The 21301-nt window shown below is 41.7% G+C and overlaps 1 long non-coding RNA gene across 6 annotated transcripts in view; it reads left to right on the top strand.

Annotated features, from left to right (window-relative positions):
• The window catches only part of LOC106972543 (uncharacterized), a 46824-nt gene extending 25837 nt beyond the window's left edge, over positions 1–20987 (top strand). Inside the window, exons 3-8 of one of the 6 annotated variants that reach the window (XR_008298480.1) lie at positions 2703–2818; positions 4138–4314; positions 16460–17084; positions 18782–18841; positions 20117–20187; positions 20347–20987. This is a non-coding gene — a long non-coding RNA (uncharacterized LOC106972543). Of the gene's footprint in view, positions 1–2702; positions 2819–4137; positions 4315–16459; positions 17085–18781; positions 18842–20105; positions 20188–20346 lie in introns of all 6 variants that reach the window. The other 5 variants (XR_008298477.1, XR_008298478.1, XR_008298482.1 and 2 more) reach the window with 5 other exon arrangements.
• Positions 20988–21301: the final 314 nt, after the last annotated feature.

Genomic DNA, 21301 nt, shown 5'->3' with positions numbered 1-21301 from the left:
GCCCAAGTCTGGCTCTGTGCTGACAGCTCGGAGTCTGGAACCTGCTTTGGATTCTCTGTCTCCCTCTCTCTCTGCCCCTCTCCTGCTCGTACTCTCTCTCTCTCTCTCGCTCTCTCTCTCTCTCAAAAATAAAAAAACATTTAAATATATATATTTTAAAAAATTATATATCTAGGGGCACCTGGTTGGCTCACTCAGTTAATGTCTGACTTTTACTTTTGGTTCAGGTCATGATCTCACAGTTTTGTAGGTTCAAGTTTTGTGCTGGCAGCTCAGAGCCTGCTTGGGATTGTCTCTGTCTCTGCCCCACCCCCATACTCATACTGTCTCTGTCTCTCTCAAAATAAATCAAAAACCTTAAAAAAAGTTTTTAATTAACAAAATTATATCTCTATATGTAAATGTTATGGGGTTCAAGTCACCTCTAGGAAGTTGTGCTCCTTTCCTATCGCTGCTATGACAGTTTACCACACATTTAGTGGCTTAATTCAACACAAATGCGTTCTCTTTCTGTCTCTCTCTCTATATATTTCTTTAATTTTATTTAAATCCAAGCTAATTAACATATAGTGTAGTATTGGTCTCAGGAGTAGAATTTAGTGATTCATCACTTACATATGACACCCAGTGCTCATCCCAACAAGTGTCCTCCTTAATGCCCATCACACATTTACCCCACCACTCCCCCACCTACCTCCCCTCCAGCAACCCTCAGTTTGTTCTCTGTATTTAAGAGTCTCTTACGTGGCACAAAAACAGACACTCAGATCAATGGAACAGAACAGAGAACCCAGAAATGGACCCACAAATGTATGGCCAACTCATCTTTGACAAAGCAGGAAAGAATATCCAATGGAATAAAGACAGTCTCTTCAGCAAGTGTTGCTGGGAAAACTGGACAGTGACGTGCAGAAAAATGAACCTGGACCACTTCTTACACCGTACACAAAAAATACGTACACAAAAAATCAAAATGGATAAAAGACTTAAATGTAAGACAGGAAGCAATCAAAATGCTAGACAAGAAAGCAGGCAGAAACCTCTTTGACCTTGGCTGCAGCAACTTCTTACTCAACATGTCTCCGGAGGCAAGGGAAACAAAAGCAAAAATAAACTATTGGGACCTCATCAAAATAGAAAGCTTCTGCACAGCAAAGGAAACAATCAACAAAGCTAAAAGGCAACCAACGGAATGGAATATCAGATAAAGGGGTTAGTATCTAAAATCTATAAAGAACTTATCAAACTCAACACCCAAAAAACAAATAATCCACTAAAGAAATGACAAAAGACATGAATAGACACTTCTCCAAAGAAGACATCCAGATGGCCAACCAACATATGAAAAAATGCTCATCATCAGGGAAATACAAATCAAAACCACAATGAGATACTACTCACACCTGTCAGAATGGCTAACATTAACAACTCAGGCAACAACAGACATTGGTGAGGATGCGGAGAAAGAGGATCTCTTTTGCACTGCTGATGGGAATGCAAACTGGTGCAGCTACTCTGGAAAACAGTATGGAGGTTCCTCAAAATATTAAAAATAGAAGTACCCTATGACCCAGCAATTGCACTACTAGATATTTATCCAAGGGATACAGGTATGCTGTTTCGAAGGTGCACATGCACCTCAATGTTTATAGCAGCACTATCAACAATAGCCAAAGTATGGAAAGAGCCCAAATGTCCATCGATGAATGAATGGATAAAGAAGATGTGGTATATATATACATACATACATATATATGTATATATATACATACACACATTATATGTATACACATATAATATATATATAATATATAATATAAAATATATATAATATATATTTACACATATAATGGAGTATTACTTGGCAATCAAAAAGAATGAAATCTTTCCATTTGCAAGATAATAATAAGGGTATTATGCTAAGTGAAATTAGAAGACAAATATCATATGACTTTACTCATATGAGAAATTTAAGATACAAAACAGATGAACATAAGGGAAGGGAAGCAAAAATAACATAAAAATAGAGAGGGGGGACAAAACATAAGAGACCCTTAAATATAGAGAACAGAGGGCTGCTGGAGGGGTTATGGGAGGGGGAGATGGGCTAAATGGGTAAGGGGAATTAAGGAATAACTAACTTGGATATAAATTAAAAAATAAATTATTTTTAAAAAAGAAACTAAAAAAAAATCTCTTATGGTTTGCCTCCCTCTCTGTTTTAATTTTTTCCTTCCCTTCCTCTGTGTTCATCTGTTTTGTTTCTTAAGTTCCACATATGAGTGAAATCATATGATACTTATCTTTCTCTGACTGACTTATTTCACTTAGTATAATACACTCTAGTTCCACCCATGTTATTGCAAATGGCAAGATTATATTCTTTTTGATCATAGAGTAATATTCCATTATATATATATATATATGTGTGTGTATATATATATATATATATATATATATATATATATATATATATACCACATCTTTATCCATTTGTCAGTTGATGGACATCTGGGCTCTTTCCATAATTTGACTATTGTTGGTAGTGCTGCTATAAACATTGGGGTGCATGTGCCCCTTCATATCAGCACTCCTGTGTCCTTTGGATAAATGTCTAGTAGTACAATTAAATATCTAGTAGTACTGGGTCATAGGGTAGTTCTGTTTTTAATCTTTTGAGGAACATCCATACTGTTTTCCAGAGTGCCTGCACCACAAACGTGTTCTCTTATAGTTCTGGAGGTCAGAAGTCAGAAATGAGTCTTTAGGACTAAAATTAAGGCGTTGACAAGACTGGTTCTTTCTGGATACTCTGCAGGTAATTCCTATATCTTCCGTCTTTTAGAAACTGCCAGCATTCTTTATCTCACCCCAGTCTCTGCTTCCATTAACACTTTGCCTTCTCCCTTCTCTGACTGTCCTACCTTCCTCATATAAGGAATCTTGTGATTACACGGGACTCACCTGGAAAATTTTACGTCACTTAGTCACACCTGCAATCTCCCTTTACCATGTGAAATCACATACTCGTAGGTTCCAGGGATTAGGACATAGATATCTTTGGGGAACCACCATTCAATCTATCGTTGAAGTCAAATGAGCAATGTCTTGAAATAACACTTCAATATTAAGTGGTAGCAATGACTAACTTTTATTTGGCCTTTGCTCTGTACCAGACACTTTCCTAAGTACTAGACACGTTATTTTTCTCCTTCAGTCTTTACACTAGCCCTTGGAGGCGGCGCTTGTTGTAAGCCCCATTTTACAGATGTGGAAAGTGAGTCTCAAGAGATTAGTAACTTACCCAACAGCCCAGCTAGCAAATACAGAAGTCAGGATTCAGATGAAGGTGTCTGACCTACAGCCTTTGCTCCAAACCACTGATAAAAAGGGAAATGAAGGAGAAGGGCATTCCTGGACAAGAAAACAGTATCTTAAAAAGCCCAAAAGCTTGCAAGAGCTTGCACATTATAACTGTAATGAGGATGTAAAAGGAGGAATGATGGAAGACAGAAATGGGAGGGGAGATAAGGATTTGATGGTGATGGACTCCATGGTGGGTGGCAGGGTCCTGTGGCTAATGGTCAACCATTAAAGGGTTTTATTTTTTATTTTATTTATTTAGAAAATCATTTTTTAAGGGTGCCTGTGTGGCTCAGTTGGTTAAGCGTCTGACTTCAGCTCAGGTCATGATCTCATGGTCAGTGAGTTTGAGCCCCACATCAGGTTCTGTGTGGTCATCTCAGAGCCTGGAGCCTGATTCAGGTTCTGTGTCTCCCTCTCTTTCTGCCCCTCCTCTCCTCACACTCTGTTTCTCTCTCTCTCTGAAAAATAAATAAACCTTTAAAAAAAAAGAAAGAAAATCATTTTTTAAAGTTTATTTACTTACTTTTGAGAGACAGAGAGAGCAGGGGAGGGGCAGAGAGAATCTCAAGCAGGCTCCACACTGTCAGCCTGGAGCCCAACATGGGGCTCGAACCCACAAACCGTGAGATCATGCCGTGAGCTCAAATTAAGAGTCAGATGCTTAACCACTGAGCCACTCTAGGTGCCCGTAATGGGCTTTAGAAAGGAGAATAACTTGATCAGATAGTTGTTTGAGAAAGATAACTGTGGCCTCATTTTGCATTTTGGAAGTAAATGGCAGAGGTGTGAATATAGCAACAAGGAGACCTGCTGTGAGGTTTTTCAAAGATTCCAAATAAGCAATGGTGGAAGCCTGAACTAGAGCCTGAGGAGTGGGAATGGAGAGGAAGGCCAGACTGCAGCCTCGAAGAAGGGGCAGAATCTATTGGGCCTTGCTGACTAATCAAGGTGAGCGTGAGGCAGGTAAGGAAGGCGGAGTTAAGGATGTCTCAAGTTTCTGTCATGGGCAACTGGTGTCAGTAATTGGGATGAGTAATAGAACTTGGAAGTATTAAGACTGTATAGAAAACCCTCTACTTATATTAATAAAGTAATTCTCCACCACCTGAGAAACTGAACATTAATGATGCAAGTTACTCGGGTCCAATAGCCCAATCACAGTGTCTCTACATCCTAGCCACCTGGTCTCATCCTGTTACCACAACCTAATGGAACTGACTATGGTGGTGTCAACAAATCAAACTGCCTACCAACCATAACATATTTAAAACCTGTGTAATCTTGCTCTGTCGCTGAGAAGATATTCTAAGAGGACTTTTAAAAACATAAAGCCTTTTCTCTCTTCTCTGGGAAGGTTGGGGCTAACTGAGGATGAGACAAACACCACATGAAATAATGAACAAAATTACAAGAGATTTATAATTAAGTGCTAAATTATGAACTACATTCTATTCAGAGGAAAGTGATATATGCTATCAGCTCCCTCTGACCTGTCAGCACAGAGCCAGACGTGGGGCTCGAATTTATGAACCGCGAGATCGTGACCTGAGCCGAAGTCAGATGCTAACTGACTGAGCCACCCAGGCGCCCCGAAGATATTAATTTTTATTGAGCACCTACTACCAAAACACCACCCTAAGAAGTATTGTCCCATTTTCCAGGGAAGGGAAAGGAATTTCCTCAAGTCACACATTTACTTATGGGGCCGACCCAGGGCATGAACTCAGGAGAGACTGTCTCAGAGGTGGCGCTCTGGGAAGGCACAGCAGAAGCTAAGACTGTGTAAGGCACACGGGGACTGGTTTGGACAGGCTGATGGGTGTGGCAGAGCAGGGAGAGTCACATGAGGAAAACCAGGAAGGCAGAACTTGGCACAAGTTGTTAGTTCTGCCAGAGAGGAGACATTCTGACTGGAGACTTTCAGTTCGCCCACCACTGCTGGGTGTTTTAAGCATTTCAGTTTGGCAGTAAACATAAAAAGTTTAGTTACAGAGGCGTAAGCCTGGAATACTCAGTGACGGGCTCACTGCCATGAATAATTGTGACAAAACAACAGCTGTTACGAGATCATGAGGCAGCGAGCCCCACCTCAGTACACTTGTGTCCCACCTAAGGACTTTCCAAAGTTCGGGGAAACCAGGCCAGCTGAGCGTTCAAATCGCCACTCCCATCACACTCCAGGTATGTATTTTATTGGCGAGAACGATGACTAGTGGGCTGACTTACATGCAAGTTCCTACTTGGCCTTTTTCCTGTCAGCAAAATTTACTACTGTCTTCTAACTCTCCTCCTACTTCAGTATTAAAAATTGTCACTCTCCCAGCAGTAAAGCACATCCAGCCAAGTGACAAGCAAAGAAATGTTAAGGAGAAGTACACAGACAACATGGGCTGGACTTTACCAGGAAGAACAAGAGCACATACTGGCCAGGAAGTGTTGCAAGGAAGGAATTTTCTAGAGCCTTATGCAAACCTCAGTTATTATCCTGGGCAATGTTGCAATTTCACTTCTGGTTTATATTAACTAGTACTAGAAATACATAAGGAATGACCTAATTCTTTTCCTTTCATTAGAACTCTACACTGGTAGGCTGTTTCACTTACTAACTTAAAAAAATCAACATTGAGTATCCCTTTGAGCTCAACACTGACTTAAGTTTTGAAATATGTCATTACAATATTTAATAAATATGGATTCCTTTTTTTTAGCGTTTATTCATTTTTGATAGATAGAGACAGAGCATGAGTGGGGTAGGGGCAGACAGAGAGGGAGACACAGAATCCAAAGCAGGCTCCAGGCTCTGAGCTGTGAGCACAGAGCCTGACGAGGGGCTCGAACTCACAAACCATGAGATCATGACCTGAGCTGAAGTCAGATACTCAACCGACTGAGCCACCAAGGCACCCCAAATATTGATTCCTTTTAAAAAGTTTTTTGAGATGTAATCTTACATTCCATGAAATGCACCCATTTTCAGCGTACAATTTAATAACTTTTAGTATGTTGACAGAGTCGTGCAAATATCACCCCAATAAGAATTCATTTTTGAGCTTTTTTTTTTGAAGATGTTTTTTAAGTTCATTTATTTTGAGGGAGAGAGCCTGCATGAGCAGGAGAGGGGAAAGAGACGGGAGGGGGGGGGGAAGAGAGAGAGAGGAATCCCAAGCAGGCTCTGCACTGTCTGCTTGGAGCCCAACATGGGGCTCGGTCTCACAAATGGGGAGATCATGACCTGAGCTGAAATTATGAGTAGGATGCTCAACTGACTGAGCCACCCAGGCAGGTTCCCCTGAAGATTTTCTTAAGTAATCTTTGCACCCAGTGTGGGGTTCGAATTCACAACCCTGGGATCAAGAGTCATGTGTCCCTATTATATGCTCTTGAAAATTATCTACTGAAAATTTCAAATAAAAAACACAAGCTCAGGGGCACCTGGCTAGCTCAGTCCGTAGAGCACATGACTCTTGATCTCAGGGTTGTGGGTTTGAGCCCCATGTTGACTGTAGAGATTAGTTAAAAATAAAATCTTTAGTAGGTTCCTGACTGGCTCAGTCAGTAAAGCACATGACTCTTTTGATTTCAGGGTTGTGAGTTCAATCCCGTGTTGGCTGTAGCAATTACTCAAAAAAAAAAAAAATAATAATAATAATAATAAATGAAATCTTTTTTTATTTTACAAAATTTTTTAAGTGGGCTCCATGCCCAACATAGGGTTTGAACCCACGACTCTGAGATCAAGAGTCACATGCTCTACTGACTGAGCCAGTCAGGCACCCCCTAAAATAAAATCTTTAAAAAAATAATAATTTTCAAGAGTAAATGATAAGCCACAAAAAGGTTTGTATTCCAAGTTATTAATTAAACTTATTATCCAGTTTTACTTGAGTGGCCAGAGGTCTCTCACACTGCTCTTTCAGAAACCTGTGTTTGGAGAAACAGTGTGTCCAGATAATGTGATTTATTGTTATAGCACATTCTGTAGTTTGACTACTACTTGATGTCCCTGAAGTAAATGAGCACTGAGTAAGGAGGGGACCATGCCCTCACAAACGGTAGCTAGCAACCAAGGGACTCTTAAAGTTACTAATGAGTTCTTTTGGAGATCCAAAGAATCAGCTATTTTTAATGATTCTTGATAGCACACAAGGGAAGTCCCCTCATGGATCAACAATGTCAAGTATTTCTACTTTTGCTTTCAGCCCTGATTCTAATTCCCTCCACTCACCCACCTCTTTCACTGTGACCTTGAAGTATAGAACAAATCTCTTTCCAGTTCTTCCCTTTCCCACATGGATCTCTATGACCTTGATTTTGGCTTTATTTGGTTTGCTTTCCTTTCATGCTTGAAATGATTCTTCATCCACTTGCTCTGTCAAAAGTCATCTTTATTGCTGTCTCCTTCTCCCCTCTCTTCACAATCTATTCTGACAGCATATACTGAAAGTTTTGCTTATACTCAGAAATTTGAAACTTGGTGTGAGGAGTTTCTGAACTCTGGTTCTGTAGTTAGCTCTTTCAGGATTTTGCATTCAAAATCTCACTCTTAAGCTTCCCACTCTCACCATCACCTCCTGCTGCCATCTGAGCTCTGACTTCAATAATTCTTCCTTATTCCAATGGATGTATGGTCCATTGATCCTAGAACCATTTCACTGTCCACAATGTCCTCATGTCTGTCCTTAACCAGCTTCTATCCATGATTCATTACTACCTACACCTGACCCTCCTTCAGACTTGCCTGGCAAAACCTAAACCCATGGCAAAAAATTGTCCACCTTTGCACCAAAAAGAACCAGCACTTTCAAGACCTTGGTTTTAGCCCTTACAACTCATTTATGCACTTGACCATGGCAAGAGGAAAACAGCCAATCATGTGGAGTGGCTCACATAAAATTATGACCACTAACCCCAAGGCTGCCTTTAGTGCTGCCTGACAATCCTATCATATTTCCCTAAATAGTTCACTTTCCACTTACCAAGACAACTGTTTCACACCTTCTCTTCTCGCCTCAAACCTCACACAGCTGATGACCCGATCTCCCATTTTCCTAAGAGAAGCAACCAGAAAAAATGTCTTCCATGTGCTCTGATCACCAACCGCATTTATCATATTCTCTGCCTTCCCACATGGTGTCACAGATAAACTATCTAAGCTCCTGTCCAAGGTCATCATCTCCACTTGGACACTAGATCCAATTTTCTCTCATCTACTCAAAGACATTGCTACACAATTATCCCTCTCTCCTGAATAGTCAAATTGTCCTCTCCACTAGATCATTGCCATCACCCTATCAATATATTCTAAAATATCCTTATCTTAACACAGGACAGCATTTACCTTTCAACTCCACATCTCCCTCTTGGCTATTACCTTACCTCTCTGCTTTCTTGTAAACAAAACTTAAAAAGTGTCTATACACACTGTCTCCACTAACTCTCTCTCTCATTCCCTTTTGAATCTATTCCAATCACGTTTTCACCACAACCATAACTTTTGTCAAGGTCACCTGCGAAGTCCATGTTGTTAAATCCTGTGGTCATTCTGAGTCCTCCTCTTACCTGATCCCCTAGCAACATTTGCACAGCTGATCTTTCTCTCCTCCTTCCAACACTTTCTTCACTTGGCTTCCAAGAGAACACCCTTACTTCTCCTCCTGTCTCACTGGCTGCTCCTACTCCGTCCCTTTGGCTAGTTCCTGCTCATCTGCCTGACCTCTATGGATGGAGTGAGTGCCTCAAGGGTTAGTTCTTAGAACCTTCTCTCTTCTCTATATTCTACCCCCACCCTGACGATCTTAGGCAGCCTGTACCTTTAAATACTGTCACTAAACTGATGATGATTCCTAAATGTACATCTCCAGACAGATCACTCCCTTGAACTCCAGATCCATATATTCAATTGCCTACTTAAATCTCCAGTGTATATTCTTAAGCACATTAAGTGTATATGTGCAAAAGAGAATGCATGTACATGACTCCGCCTGCCCTAAAGCTATATCCCCTTACAGTCTTCTCCATCTTAGCAAATAGCTTATCAGCTGCACTGCCGAAACCTTTGGTTTTACCGTGATTCCTCCCTATCTCTCACACTCTTATGTTCAAGCTGTTGACAAAATCGGCTAGCTTTGGCCTCAAAATATATCCAGAGTTCCACCACTTTCATCACCATTATCATTATTCCCCTAGGCCAGGATTCTGTCACCTCTTGCCTGCACTATGGCAGCTGCCTCCTAATTGATCTTGCTTCCAGCTTAGACTCTCTATAACCTTATAGCCACAGCAACAGAGAGATTCTGATCGCGTCCCTCCTCAGCTTAAAACATTCCAAGACTGCACTGGTTTCCTATCTCAAAGAAAAATCTCCCATCAAAGTCTTTACATGAACTTCAAGCCCTATACAATCTCATTCCCCTTATCTCTCTGACCTCATCTTTTACCATTCTCCTCCTTAGTGTGTTCCAGCCACATCTGCTTCCTTGCTATTTCTCAAAGCCACACTCAACCACTGTTTCAAGGCCTCTGCACTTTTGCCTCTCTTTTTTGGCAAGGGTCCTTCTTTTATAAGGTTCTGGTCCACCCTCCCCCTTCTCTTCTCTCCTTGTTCCTTCCATTTCCCAAATATCTTCATGAGTTGCTCCCTCATTTCCTTGAGTTCTCAACTCAGATGTTGCCTTTCAGTGAGACTTTCTTTGATCACTGTATTCAAAACATCAAAAGCCAAAATTCAAAACTCTGGTCCTTTGCCCTTTCTATTCCTCTTCCCCATAGAACTTATTACCATCTAGTGTACTACATATGTTGTCAAAGTTTACTTATTTATTTTGAGAGAGAGAGAGAGAGTATGAGCAGGGGAGAGGCAGAGAGAAGGAAAGAGAGAGAGAAAGAACTCTGTAGGGCTCGAACTCACGAACTATGAGATCATGAACTGAGCTGAAACTGAAGAGTCAGAGGCTTAACTGACCGAGCCACCCAGGCGCTCCTGATACACTACATATTTATTTGCTTATTTTTCACAGTACCTCTCTCTCCACAGAAACTTAAGTCTCATCCAAACAATAAATATTTATTGGATGGATTAACAAACTGAATATTTATTGAATAGCTACTATGTGCCTATTTTAGACACTGGTGGTATAACAGTGAACAAAAAAATGACACGGTCCCGGCCCTCAAGCAGCTTGTATTTTAGTGCTAGAGACAAACAATGGACAAATGAACAGTATCGATGTGGCGGGACGTTTTTACCGCAATACCCAGGATTCGTGGTCTCGCCACTTCGGAGAATGAAGAGGTGGACACAAAATGAGCAGCAGGCAAAAGTTTATTATAGTAGAAGATTAGAAAGTAATAGAAGGAAAGCTCTTTCATTGGAAAGTGAATACCTAACGACTAAAGGTAAGGGTCCTTCTTTTATAAGGTTCTGGTCCACCCTACCCCTTCTCTTCCCCCTTGTTCCTTCTCAGGTTCTATCCTTATTGGCTTGACAGCTAGTGTTGGGTTGTCCATTCCCGACTGGCTCATTTCCATTGTATGAGGGGTGGTCTATGGCCATGCTTGGGTCTTTTGTCAAATTCCTGAGGGAAAACCTGAGGGGAGGTAGGTGGTTTCTGTTAAGAGGAACCTGACACCTGAGGGGGTTTGCTGTGGTCAGACACTCCCAGCATTGTTCCAAAATATGTGTTTTTCCACACCAGGGACCTCAGGCCCTCATCTTTCCCTCTCTGCCTATTTTATCCTATCTTTCCCTATTATAGTGATAAGTGCTATGAAGAAAATAAATCATTTAAAAGGATAGAGAGCAGTGAGAGTATCATTTTAGATGGCATGTGAGGGAAATTCTAAGGCAGCACTTGACAAGAACCTTGAATAACATACAAGAGGGAGCCCTGCAGAGGTCAGAGGGAGAGAATCCAGCAAGTACAGAGCTCCTGAGGCCAGGCCAGCTTGGCATGCCCAAGGAAAAGCAAAGCCAGCTCATGGGGAGAGAGCAGGACAGGGTACAAATGGTAAGACTGGTAGGCAGAGGTTGCAGTAAGAACTTGGGATTTTTCTGTGACAATATGGGAAGCCGTTGGAGCGTTTTGAGCAGGGCAGCAGTAGGATCTGATTCACATTTTAAAGGCCTGCTTTGGTGCTGTGTGGAGAGCAGCCTCTGGAAGGGTGAGGCAGGGCAAAGGGAGACCCCTTAGGAGGTCACCCAAGTATTCAGTGAGCACGGAAGTGGTGATAGCAACGAAGGTGGAAGAAACAGTCAGATTTGAATACATATGTATCACAGATTGGATGTGCTGATGAATTAGATGTGAAATGGGAGAGAAAAAGATCAAATGATTATCCAAGGTTTTGGCCTGGGCCCCTGGGGCATATCCTTTACCAAGATGGGGAACCTTTGGAGGAACAGGTTTGGGGAAGATGGTGTTTAAATCGAGATGACCCAGGGAGTGGAATATAGAGAAATCTGAAGACTGGACCCTGGCACACTAAGGAAAATGAGGAGGAAGAGACAAGAGACAAGGAGGGATGCAAAAGACATAGGACAGAGTAGAGTCCTGGAACCAAATGAGGGGTGGCAAGGAGATGTTTCCAGTGAGAGGGAATGAGGGGCGGTTGGCTGGCTCAGTTCATAGAACATGTGATTCTTGATCTCAGGATTGTGAGTTTGAGCCACACATGGGGTGTAGAGATTACTTAAACCTAAAATCAAAAAAAAAACAGAAAAGAAGAGGAACTGATAAATTGGGTCTAATGTGATTGAGGACTGAAACGTGATCATTGGATTTGACAATGAGGAAGTCATTGAAGAAATAGTGTCAGTGGAGTGGTGGGTGAGCAGAAAGCCTGATGACGGTGGGTCAGAATGGATCTGACAGACTCAGAATCAAGTAGTACTAACGAGAGGCCTTGGGCAAATAGTTAAACCTCTCTGCTATCAGCTTTCTCGTCTGCTAAGGGAAATAGTAACTCCTTGCTCAGAGAATGTGGTATAAATTAATAAGAATTCAGAAAATTTTGAACTATATGCAGAATCAACCTAAATGTTTTAATGTTATGTTTAATGATACATGTTTTTAAAAATGGGAAACAAATATATATTAAAGCCCTACTATAACACGCACTTTTCATGTTTTTAAAAACATTTTTTTAAGTAATCTCTACACCCAACATGGGGCTCAAATTCATGACGCCAAGGTCAAGGGTCACATGCTCCATCAACTGAGACAGCCAGGTGCCCTGCACTTGGCATGTTTGATCTTATTTAATTTTGATTAATCCAAATATAAACATGCTATATAAAAAGACCGAATAGTGCAGCTCTTCCTGCCCATTGGTCTTGTCCCTGTGCTAATTTTAATAAAAACACCTTTTTTGGGGCCATTGGGTGGCTCAGTGAGTTGAGCGTCCAACTCTTGATTTTGGCTCAGGTCCTGATCCCAGGGTCATGAGATGGAGCCCCAAGTTGGATGCTGCGCTGAGTGTGAGCCTGCTTAAGATTCCCTCTCTCTCTCTCTCTCTCAAATAAAAAAGTTAAAAAAAACACCTTTTTGCACTAAAAAAATTAAAAACTAAAAATTAAGACCAGAAAGAAGTAACAGAGGAAATGTCTCATTTAATGTTCTTCATGTGACCCTGAACACTTCATTTTATTTAATCATTGAAATGCTCAGAATCTTTCTAAAAGGATTTACATCTGACTGTAATCTGGACCTTTGATATTCATTTTAGAGAAAGTAAACACCCACTTAGTAACATTTTCAGATATGACGACCTTGTGGAAGTTTGTTCCTCAAAACCAAACAAAACAAGCTAGGGGTTCTTTTCTAAAGACATGTTAACCAGTCTAGCTACGTACACATCTCCCTAGTATCAATTTGTACAACTCGTATTCCTTTCTGTGATTCTGTTGGGTTTTGCCCTGTTCCTTTGTAACACCGTGCTTCCTAGTAAAAGCTCCTTCCTCAGCCTCAGGGCCTTTTCCCCTGCCTTTTCTGACAAGGAGTGGCCCACCCGCCCCAGCCTCTACCTTCCAAAACCACCCTTTTCCTTTCTCAGGGTTTAGACACAGTGCTTTATTTTTAAAGAACATCCTTCTCCAACACAGACTTGGGAGGGAAACTACTCCAAATTGGGAAGAGGGTTTTCATCAAAGAAAGATCTAAAAAGCATTGTCTTAAAGGTTTTATTTTTAAGTAATCTGTATGCACAACGTGGGGCTTGAATTTACAACTCCGAGATCAAAAGTCACATGCTCAAGGGACGCCTGGGTGGCTCAGTTGGTTGAGCATCTGACTTCAGCTCAGGTCATGATCTTACTGTTGGTGGGTTTGAGCCCCGCATCAGGCCTTGTGCTGACAGCTCAGAGCCTGGAGCCTGTTTCTGATTCTGTGTCTCCCTCTCTCTCTGCCCCTCTCCCACTCCCGCTCTGTCTCTCTCTCTCAGAAATAGTAAACATTAGAAAAAAATTTTTTTAAGTCACATGCTCTATAGACTGAGCCAGCCAGGCACCCCTAAAAGACATTGTTTCAATTCTGCATACTTTTGAGTACAAATGTGTACTTTTGTTCCAGAATGGATATTTTTGAGCAAAAATACCAAACCTTGGGCACCTGGGTGGCACAGTCAGTTAAGCATCTGACTCTTGGTTTCAGCTCAGGTCATGATCTCACAGTTCGTGTGATAGAGCCCTATGTCGAGCTCTTCTCTCTCTCTTCCCCCACCCCCCCATAAAATTAAATAAATAAATTTAAAAATACTAAACCTCTTCTCCCTGCTGCTTCTGAACCTCTGTCTTCCTTGTCCAACACCCTTTCACCATTTGGCCTCGCTCCCAGACAAGGGCACCCTCCCAGACAGGGCAGTTTTAGAGGTGGGAAATCAGGCATGCTGAGGGTAGACTATTTGAGTTCAGCCTTACACATTGTACAGTGTGGTGGGAAATATACTGGCCTGGACACCAAGTGATCCAGCTTCTAATTCCAGCTCCATTGGGGGCTTCCGGCACATCACGTGTTTATCCAGGGCTTTAGTGGCCCTGTGTGGAGAACATGGACCAGAAGTGCTGTCGGGTTCTTGCTATCCCTGCTCCTCAGATGAGGACACTAAGGCATGGAGATGGGAAGGTATCGTGATAGATTCCTCTGAGGGTGTCAGAAAAGAGTAGACACTGAGGATTAATTCATTGTTTGATTTCTCTTGGCAAAACAGTGTAAGGAAGAAAAATAGCATCATAGGACAAATGAGGCTTTTCTTCTCATGAAACCAAGTACAGATGCTTTCTGATTTACAATGGTATGACTTAAAGTTTTCTTTTTTTTTTTTTTTAGTTTTTTTTAATGTTTATTTTTGAGAGAGACAGAGACAGAGTGTGAGCAGAGAAGGGTCAGAGAGAGAGGGAGACACAGAATCTGAAGCAGGTTCCAGGTTCTGAGCTGTCAGCACAGAGCCCAACATGGGGCTTGAACCCACAAACTGTGAGATCATGACCTGAGCTGAAGGCGGACACTCAACCAACTAAGCCACCCAAGCGCCTCTCAACTTAAAATTTTCAACTTGACGCTGGTGTGAAAGCTATACTCATCCAGTAGAATCTATACTTTGAATTTTAAATTTGGGTCTTTTCCTGGGTCAGCGATACATGGTATGATCCTCTCTCAAGATGGCGAGCAGAGGCAATCACGGCTCCAACCAGCACACAATCACGAGTGTGAGCAATCAACATACTTAAAACCCTCTGTACCCACACAATCGTTCTGTTTTAACTTTCAGAACAGTATTCAATAAATTACACAGATACTCAACATTTTGGATAAAAGTCTCTATGTTTGATAATTTTGCCCAATTAGAGGCTAGACTAAGCTATGATGTGTGGCAGGTTAGTGTGTTCAGTGTTTTCAACTTACAATATTTCCAATGTATGAGGGTTTATTGGGACATAACACCATTGTAAGTGGAGGAAGATCTGAAATGGAAATTTCAGACATTTCTTGGAAATGCTAGTAAATAGATTTCTTGAGTCATTTTCAAGATGGTTATATCTCTTGGACCTGGGATTAATGGGTCATTTCTATTTCCTTTTTATCTTTTTATGTGTTCTCTGAATCTTTTACTAATACATATTAGTTCTGCAATCAGAATGGGTACTTTAAGAGAAAAAAAAAAAGAAAATGGCTTTAACCGTACAAATGGAAGAGAACAGGAAAAAAACTTAAAAACTAATAATGATGAAACTGACATTTATTACATGTCATTTATTATGTATTGGACAGTAACTGGCTCATTTACTTCCTCTCAACTCTGGATAAGAAGCTATTTATTATTACTTCCATTTTGCATATAAGAAAAATGAAGCAGAGAGGGGTCAAATAACTTCAGAAATCACAGAGCTAGTAAATTCAATTGCTGGGACTTCACTTAGGTAGTCTAACATCAGGGCCCTTCCATTTATCACCTGCCTCATAAATGATCTAAAAATGAGGTATAATCTTATATAACTTCAGAGAACAGATTTTTCATACTAATTACATTTTATTTAGGTTAATATTCCCTGAACACACATTAACAAAAGGCTGGAAGAAAGTGGTTTGAAACTATGGTAGATCTGTGATTTAATTTAACTCCGTGTAGACCAATGGTCGTCTATACAATTAACTCTAGCACAGAGTTGGCTTATCCACTCTGGTTTATCCACTCTGGTTTATGCCAAATCTGTGCTACAGTTGACAACATAGACAACCATTGGTCTATGCTGTGTTAAATTAAACAAGGAGACTATTAGACCTAGGTGGTTCTAATGTCTTTTAGGCCTAAGTAAACCCATAAATATCTCAAGGCTTAGAAATCAAACTTGAGGACAACCAATCACAAACAGCCAATGAGTCTTTGTGAATAAGACAAATGCTTAAGCTACAGCTAATCACATGATTTCCTTGCTTTGTTTCCACCTTTCCTTTGTAAGTCTTCGTAACTTCTGCTCCTAACCACTTCTGATTTGGCACTGCCTTAATCCCACTGATTTTTGCTCAAATAAACTCTGAAAAATTGTGATATGCCTCAGTTTGTCTTTTAACGGCTCTGATATCCGGCTTGTTTTACGTAGGTACCTCAAAGAAAGTTGAAAGAAGGTGATTCAAATTGCCAGGAAGAGTTTGGGAACATCCACACTGCCAATCAGTTTTTTAAAACAAAATTTTTAAAAAGGCATAATCTATCCACGCAACAAGACTACGTCAGCACCACAAATAATCAAGGACAAATCACACACAACGAAGGAAGTGCTCATCACTGCTACCCGTTTTGTGCACACAAGACAGTCCCTATCTCTCAACTAGGAACGTCAGCCACTTTAGGCTTTTGAATGTTGGTCTTTCTCCTGTTGTCTTCTACCTACTGACTTTTCAATCAGCTCTCCTCCTGTGGCCGGATCCATTTCATGGCATATCACTCCCACCTCAGAAGACTGGGTCACAGAAGTGATTTCAGGACTCATAAGTGAGCAAAGGCCTCAAGCTCAAATATTAGCTGAATGACTGAATAATTACTATAGGTATGGTCCTCTGGACAAGCAATCTGCCTAATATCTCAGGGAAGGAAAGGCCACAGAACTGCAAGCTGTAAGAGAGATTACCTACACTAACCAAATCAGGTTCTGACTGAGGAGGGTAAGGGAGTTCAGCAAAGCGAAAGAGACCAACTACCTCCATTTTGACCTCCATCTGTACTTGGTAAGTGATTAAGTTCTTCTTTCCAGCTTGACTCTTAACTCTGGCAAAAGACCCTGCAGGCAAAGCATTTTCTAATGAGAACTGAAACTATCCCCTCAAGCAATAAGGACCACCCTGAGCCAGCAAGACTTGGCCCGTGACAGTGATCAACCAGACCTTTACTGCCCACCCATGCATGTACCCACTGACTTTTTTCCCACATTTTCCTCATATAAACCTGGGAGTATTTTCAGCACTTTGGAGACAGTCTTTGAGATGCATGAGTCCCCTGTCTTCTCAGTGTGTTGGCCTCACTGAAATAAATTCCTGTCTTGTTTCACCACCACTCATTTCTCTGCCTTTGGATTTTGTCAGCAGTGACTGGCCGAACCTGGTCTGTTTAGGACCCCCAGAGCTAGGTGCTCTTGCACGCCTTTCCCCCGGCTACACTGATGGGTCATTTCTGGACAGTCATTGCCGCATGAGATTGGGGCTCTCTTTCTTATCTTGTCAGAGGGCCAGAAGTTTTCCAAGATGGAAGAAGACCCCTCCCCTCCCATTGTTTTCCTCCTCAGCCCTCACTTTCTGGTATACGGTGCGTGTTGTAAGTGCATAGTGGCGGATCTCTGTGTTTTTCCTTTCCAGGTGGCCTAAGTGGCAAAGAAGGTGGGAACCAATTCCTTCTAGGGAAAAGACCTGTCCATCCTGTTCTCTTTTCCTCTGGTATCTCTTCAACTTCCTGTCTTCCATGTGACCAATTTGGTAGTAATATTTGTGTTTAGGGTTAAGGAGAAGTAAGGGTCATCCTTGCCAGAGCTCCCTGCCTCAGGGTTTCGCACACAAGCCCAGCAACAATAAATTAATGCAGCCCGGATTGAAATCTTATCACACTATATCTCAGAGGTGCAAAGAAAATGTTGGAGATGGAACTTTAAAATCACCAATTAAAGTATTTTACTTTTCTAATTTAACATAGTCTCCTTCCAGGTAATAACTCCCAGTAAGAGCTGTTTCTCTCCTTTTTTCTTTTTCTACTTAAGTAGGTGTCTCGAGGGCGGTGCTTAGGTGACCTCATGCTTGCCCAGAGCCTTGCTCTTTGGATCAACACCAGCCTGTGCCGCAAGAGTGCTAGTCTGGTCTTGTCCCTGAGCTGCCAGTCAGAAGGGCTGCTCTCCTGGCTCCCAGCTCTCATGGCTGGCAGGAACTTTTCTTGCATCATCTCCCTCCTTCCCAAAATGAAATTTGTCAACACCTACTTCCCAGAGCCCTACTAGCAGAATGGCCACTGGGAAACATAATTTATGGGAGAGACGAAAACACATATATGCACCCCCAACATACCCTTTGTCACTTTATGTTGCCTCATCATTGTCTGTTGTCTGACTATCACTCTGGGAACCCTGAGGGGGAAAGAGTCTGGAATTTGGGGTTATCCCAAATACTTCATAAGGTCAAGCTCTTAACAGGTAATTTCTAGTATTACTTCTACATATGGCATTCTTTCTCATTATACTCTTATACTCTCCTCATGTACCCCAGGAAAACGTTCAGGGATTTTCTGTTTTGCTTGCTGCTATAACCCCAATGTCTAAGTAGTACATGGCACAGAGTAGGTGTTCAATAAATATTTGTGGGATGAGTGAAGGGTTGATCACATCTGCTGTGGTGGATTTATCCAGGTCAGCTCTCAGAGGGGATCTTATTTCCCTTACCTCCAGGTGGTCGCAGAGCAGCACACGGAAGCTAATGTGTTGTCCACAGCGCACGCCAGCTCAGAGGTAGTAGCTGAAGCAGTGGGGCTTGGTGAGGTCCCTCAGGAAGAGCAAGAGGGAGGACAAATGGGGCCAAGAGTAGCCCAAAAGGAGCAGTTCTCAAACTTTTAAATCTCAGAGCCCCTTTATAGTTTTAAAAATTGTTGAGGGCTCCCAGAAGCTCTCATGGGTTGTATCAATATTTATTGTATTAAAATTGAAACAAAACTTTTAAATATTTATTAATTTGTTTAACAAAAAAACCCACATTACGTGTTAGGATAAATAACATTTTCATTTACAACATAACTATCTTTGGGGCACCTGGGTGGCTCAGTCAGTTGAGCATCCAACTCTTAATTTCAACTCAGGTCATGATTTCAGCATCATGTTATGGAGTCCTATGTAGGGCTCCATGCTTAATATTCTCTCTCTCCTCTGCCCCCTCCCCTACTCATGAGTGCTCTCTAAAACAAAACAAAACAAATGAAATGAAATGAAATGAAATGAAATGAAATGAAATAAAATAACATAAAATAAAATAAAGCTATCCTTTCCAAAACAAAAGTCACTGAGAGGAGGGGCAGTTCTTTTTTGGCAAATTGCCTATGTCTGGCTTCACTTGATCTTAGCCAAAAGGCCGAGAAGCGATGCCTATGTCTGGCTTGATAGAAGGCAGCTGGGTTTCATGTCTGCCTCTGTATTCAATCTGCTGTGATATGTTTTAGTTGAAATTCGGCCTCATACAGACACACAGTGGGAAAAGGAAGGATCTTGGGGACTGCAGGGGTTCTCTGACCACATTCTGAAAACTACTGTCCTAAAACGAAAGGTGCTGTAGCAATAATGATGATCTCCGCTACAGAGCCTCCAGCCCTCCAGGGAGTCCAGACCCTGCTATTAGAACAGAATCCCTGTTTCTCACCCTCCTCCCATCAGCCTCTCTGCTTAGGATTGCACAATTCTTTAATAATGTATAAAATGGCTGACAGCCTTGAGCAGCAAAATTAGATAAGATGTAAGTTCTTGGAGTATGCTGGTCTTGGGTAGAAGGAAGCATAACAGGCATCTCAGAAGGGGGATGAAGGAAAGAACACATGCATTCTTAGTAAGGAGAGGAAAGAGGTTATGAAGTTCAGGCGCATTTGCAAGCAAGTATGTTTCATATTTGCACCCAGTGCCTGGGCTGAAAAAAGGAAACAAACAATAAAGCTCAGCCTGCTGGGTGTGTGTGGAAGGAGCTGGTTCTCAGAGGGGAGGAGCTGGCCTACGCAATTACATTCTACTTCAGTATCTTCTCAGGACTTGCTGGAGGGCCACAGCTTTATCCCCATTGGTTGAGGATCTCATGGAAAGATAGTGGACTCTACCAGGTACAGTTCTAAGACCAGTCAATTCTCAACACGGTGGAGTGGCCTTGCTACCACTGGTGGGAAGGCTTCAAGTAACACTTTCTGTTTATAAACCCTTCCTCCCAGGCTAATACCAGCAACCACCACCTTCACTGTGTATCTTGCTTACCTGCTTTACAGAGGGAAGGCACAGCCAACAGCTGTCACTCGCCCTCGCAGCCTCCAAATACCGCAAGTGGCCCAGCTCTACCTGGAAGGATGTATGTATGAATGTGAGTGACTCTGTACTACTGTGGCTAGAGGCAAAAGCCACACCCTGGAGCCTTTTAATAAACAGATGACAGGTCCAAACTTTGTCATTTGTTTTTTTATTTTTTATTTTTTTTAATGTTTATTTTTCAGAGAGAGAGAGAGAGAGAGAGCAGAGGAGGGGCAGAGAGAGAATCTCAAGCAGATTCTCTGATGTGGGGCTTGAACTCACAAACTGTGAGATCATGACCTGAGCCGAGGTCAAGAGTCGGACACTTACCCAACTAAGCCACGCAGGCACCCCATCTTTTGTTTTTTTAGAGAGAGAACGAGCAAAGGGGGAGGCAGAGGGAGAGAGAGAGAGAGAGAGAATGAGAGACTCTCAAGCAGGCTCCATGCTCAGCACAGAGCCCAACACAGGGCCCAGTCCTACAATCCTGGGATCGTGACCCAAACTGAAATCAAGAGTTGGATGCCCTACTGACGGAGCCACCCAAGTCCAAACTTTGTATCTGGAAATTTTCAAGGATTTTTCTTAAATACTATGAAATAAACTTACCATCTGTGCTGCACTTACTTCTATCCTGCCTTGTGACATCTTTTGCATTATTGCTCTACGTGGCTGTTTAGGTGGCCCAGGAGCATGACTGGCCTGTTTGGCACAGTAATCCCCAAATCTCATACAGTCTTTGGTACACAGAAAGCACTTAAAAGTTTTTAGTTAATGAAAGGTAAGTACATTAATTCTGAAGATCTTACTATAATGTGTACCACACATTATGCCATTTAATTAAGATTATCTTGTAAAGCTTATCTTCTTAAGAAGGTATAAGTTCTTTGAAAGCAGGAAATGTATATTTGTGAGGTTTTTGTTTGGTTTTTTTTT

This window comes from Acinonyx jubatus, chromosome B2, assembly GCF_027475565.1.
Source record: "Acinonyx jubatus isolate Ajub_Pintada_27869175 chromosome B2, VMU_Ajub_asm_v1.0, whole genome shotgun sequence".
NCBI lineage: Eukaryota > Metazoa > Chordata > Mammalia > Carnivora > Felidae > Acinonyx > Acinonyx jubatus.
Note: the sequence above shows the minus strand (reverse complement) of the source record. Positions and strands in the feature narration are given on the sequence as shown.